This window comes from Arachis ipaensis, chromosome B07 (assembly GCF_000816755.2).
Source record: "Arachis ipaensis cultivar K30076 chromosome B07, Araip1.1, whole genome shotgun sequence".
In the NCBI taxonomy this organism is placed as follows: domain Eukaryota; kingdom Viridiplantae; phylum Streptophyta; class Magnoliopsida; order Fabales; family Fabaceae; genus Arachis; species Arachis ipaensis.
In genome coordinates this window covers 122,223,190-122,227,764 of record NC_029791.2, presented here as the reverse complement: position 1 = coordinate 122,227,764, position 4,575 = coordinate 122,223,190, and the positions used below count along the sequence as shown (strand labels likewise).

The window sequence follows — 4,575 nt, the reverse complement described above, 5'->3', positions numbered from 1 at the left end:
TTATAATTGATTATACGTCTTGTCCTAAATATATTTACATAAATCGAATCAAAGTAACTTGATTATAGCTATTTACACATAAATCGAATTAACTAGGTAAATTTAATTAGCATGTAATAAAATAAATTGAATTGACCCAATTCAATTTATTAAGGATCGAAACAAGAAAAACAAAAATAAAACCATACTAAATCAAACAAAACTTTTTCAATTTATAAAAAGATATGAATAAAAAATAAATTAAATCATATTAATTCGACTTACTAATAACACACTTCCCTATAATATTAATTAACTAGTTAGAATTCTACTAAAAAAATTATGTACAAATTTTAAGAAAATTTTCAATTATTTAAGAAAAATATCATCAACTTTTTTAATTTAAGACTTTATTAGAAATTTGTTAAAAAGTTTTTGTTCAACGTTTTCTTAATGTATTTGATATATATTGAAAAGCCTAGTAAATAATTAATTTATTTATTTTATTAAGAAAAATCCTTTTGATGGCCTAATTATATTAGGCACATATCCTCATATATCACATCAATGTAAAGTAATATTGTTCTCTAGGAGGGGGCCGATCCCTATTCATTATTGAGCCTCGGCTTTCTTACCCCAAATCCCTAAAGTAAGACCATCCATATAGTTAATATTTAATTAATTAATAAATATCACATGTGTTATATATATAGGGAGACGCAAATTTGCGACTTCTTAGGTGAGCATGAAAAGATTATGTTATTTGAGCTATAATTTATTGACTATATGTATTTTGTAGAGAAATAAAACCCTAAACGACTCCTGACAATTATCTCAAAAGACAACGAGACTTTTAAAAAAAATACCATTTTCGACCCTTGATTTTTATTTTTATGGGACTAATTAGTTCCTGTACAAAAAAATCAATGTTTTATTTTTTGGCATAGAAGCTAATCAGTTCTATAAAAATAAAAATCAAAGACCAAAAAAAATAATTTTTTTGTTAAAAATTTTGTTGTCTTTTTTAAATAATTATCGGAATTGTGTTGGGTATCCACTCTATTTTGTATATACTAGTGGTTTTTTTTCATTTAAATAAATATTAATTTTTTTTTTCAAAATACGTATAAATTTAAAGTTGTGTCAAAATACGCCAGAGTCCATTTTGCACGGGATTCCTATGAAATAGAGTTTAACTCCATTTTACATGGAGTGCGCGTAATATACACTTTTGGTGTGGCCCCTACGAATTGGACCAATTCAGACGTGGCGTCCGGAAAATAAGAACAATTTTAGATAGCTTATAATAATAATAATATTATTAATAATAACTAAAATAATAATAATAATAATAATAATTATTATTATTATTATTATTATTGTCCAAAATTATTTTTATTTCAATAGATACTATTGTTTTTATCAGTCTATTTTTTATTAAATAAAAATAACAACTCTAAAATTAATTGAGATAATATATTCTAATCTAAATAACTCATTAAAATTTTAGAAATATTTTTTAATGAATTATGTTTATATATATAATATCATTTTTTTCAAACCAATAACTAAGCACTAAAAGCATCAAACTTTCAATTGAAGAATCATTAAATTGTTTAATAGTATAATAAATCTTGCTATAATATGTCAAAATATATATTTTTATACGTATTAATTAATTAATAACTAACTTTTATTTTGTATATGTGATTTTATTCTATCTTTTGTAGTAAATTGATACACATTTTTCTTCACCATTAAAATAGGAGATTTGATACATTTTATATACTTTCGATACTTTATTTTATATATAACACGTGCATACAAAATATTTTTGACACCTATATATAAGAAAAATAGTATTTATATCATTCTTATATATTTTTTATTTTATTAATTATTTCTATTTTGAAAAAATAAAAAACTATACAAAAAATAATGCGTGTAATATTCTTGAATATGCAATTTGTGCGAATGCAATTGGATGGTGCGTGGGTCCTTATTAAATATGTATAATTCCAGGTTTGAACGGTCAACCTAAAAATTACTATTGATTGATTTGAACATTGGATACCGTATATCATTCTTCATCTTTCTTTCTTGAATTTCTTTTTGGATGTTATTATTATGGTCTTCAATCATCATGGTAATGCCTCCACTATCATGTTCTTACAAAAATCTTCTTTGCATTTTCTATCGTGATGGTACTCTCCATTTCCACCTTTCTATGATTTGATTTGGTTATTGGTGTATATTGGAGTAGCATCCATTATAAAAAAAATGGTAGAATTACGTTTTAGGTGGTCTGGACATGTGAGAAAAAAATCAACAGAACACCCAATCAAGAGGGTAGATGAAATGGAAGAGAAGAGGTGAAAGGTAGAGGAAGGCCTATGAAGACCATCTATGAGGTGGTCAAACGAGATCTACATGTAAACAGTCATTCTGTAGACATGATACATGACAGAGCTCAATGGCATCGTTTGATTCATGTAGTCGACCCCACCTAGTGGGACAAGGCTTTGTTGTTGTTGTTGTTGTTGTTGTTTGTTGGAGAGGCTTGGTTCCATCAAGAATTGAGCTTTTTGTACGGTTTGTTTTAGTGGGAAGGGTAAATACCAAAGAAAGATTGAGTAGATTAGATGTCATTCATCTGAGTGATAATACATGTGTTTTGTGTAAAAAAGATGTAGAATTTGTTCAACATTTGTTTTTCTACTGTGAGTTTACTTGGCAGGTGTGGTGTGCTTGGCTGACATACTTTGATAGAGTTTGAGTTGTTTTGGACACAATTAAGGAACTGTTTGAGAGTTGGACAGGAGAACCTGGCAGAACAGTTAACCAGAATAAACGGATGGTTGGATTCTGTGCAGTATTTTAGAATATTTGGATGAAATGAAATGCAAGAATATTTAAGAATGAAGAAGGTAACGTTGAGAACATCAAATTGAAGTCGGTGTTGAGTTTCAAAGAGTGGATCGGTGCTGATCCATGTGGTCGTTGATGGTAATGCCAGAAATGACAATGGATCAGTCGTTTTTGTTTTTATCTTTTTTTTTTATGACTTAGTTCTTTGTGTCGCTTCACTTTAGTATGTTGAACTTTTCTTTGTTAAAAAAAAAATCAAATATACACAATGAAATAGATTCATGTACCTGAAGTAATAATTGATTGAAGAGAATTAACATGATATGAATATATACTAATTAAAGTGACGGTGGCCATGTGATGTATCATGCAACCTTAACAAGTAAAGAAAGATTTCGTGGACAAAGTCCAATCCACACAATCACACATGGTGTATATGGTCATGGAGCGGGGTTATAAGCAACTTGGGTTGTTTTAGTAGTTAGTTTATTAATTTGTTTTAAATAAATATTGGAGGTTTATATTATCTTATACATATAATAATCTATTAACCAACAACAAATCCTTAAATATCATACAAATAAGATTCTGAAAATCAGATTGGACTGATCAATTCGACTAACGTGAAAAATTGTCTAGCAAAAAACCATTGAAAGAACAGGCTGAATCGAAAATTAACCGATGAACTACTTGAACTGATTCAATTTTTTTTAGGATTTTCGATTCGTTACTTAAAAAACATAATAAAACTCCCTCATTCTCTCTTACAAATGAAATCCAATCTTAAATTCTACCAGCAACCACCATCACACTTCAAAGTTCGTTTCATCAGCACCCACCACTATTGTCGTCGGCAATGACAAATAGCGGTTGTCATCGTCGCCTCTCGAAAGTCTGTTCGGCCCTCTTTTCCTATATCATCTTCTCCTCGACATCGCCAGAAGGTTTGCTCGAAGTTGTTGACATCGCCATCGCGAACGATTGTTCGGTCCTGTCCTCGTCCCCTGAATTCGTCGTCTCTATTTTTGTTGCCAAGCCCTACCTCTCTCTGTCTTCAAGCCCCCCTTTCTCTCTCTCTCTACTCACTACGAAGTGCAAATGTTTTTCTCTGTCGCCATCGACTATTCGCTGTAACCTCCCTTCCTTCCTCACAGCTGGTAAGCACCGTTTCTTCCGTTTATTTTTTTTATTTTGTTAATTATAATGATTATGAGTTGTTGTATTTTTTATTCTGAATTTTGGTTGTTGGAAAGAATAATTTCGTAGAATCGTTGCTTCTTCTTTTATTATTTTTTGTTTTATTAATTTTTATGAAACTGGAATATTTCTGTTAATGATTAATTTCAATGATTCTGGAATAATTTCATTGATGGTGCTTCGTTACTTTGTTAAATTTTAATTTTAATGATTTTAGAATATTTTGTTAAATTTTTTAAAATAATTTTGTTGACAGTTGATGGTACTTTATTAAATTTTGATATTTGATATTATAATTGAGTCCTCAAATACAGCTTCTTTTAGTGGTATTTCTGAAAATTGTACCTTCTGATTATCTATTTTTGATGGATATATTAAAACATTTAATGATGATTATGATTTGTAATAACAATTTTTTTATTTAGTTGAAAATTATTCACTAATAATATTATTTCTTTTGGTGGTAGAACATTATGCATTTGTCATTTATGTGCATTTTAAATTTTTTTTAATTATAAATTTTGATATTTA

The 4,575-nt window shown here is 28.4% G+C and overlaps 1 protein-coding gene across 1 annotated transcript in view; it reads left to right on the top strand.

The window, feature by feature from the left end:
• The window catches only part of LOC107606193 (transcription factor bHLH143), a 5,470-nt gene continuing 4,481 nt past the window's right edge, over window positions 3,587-4,575 (top strand). Inside the window, exon 1 of the mRNA XM_021106493.1 lies at window positions 3,587-4,004. The gene's annotated coding sequence lies outside the window, so the exon portion shown is untranslated. The remainder of the gene's footprint in view (window positions 4,005-4,575) is intronic.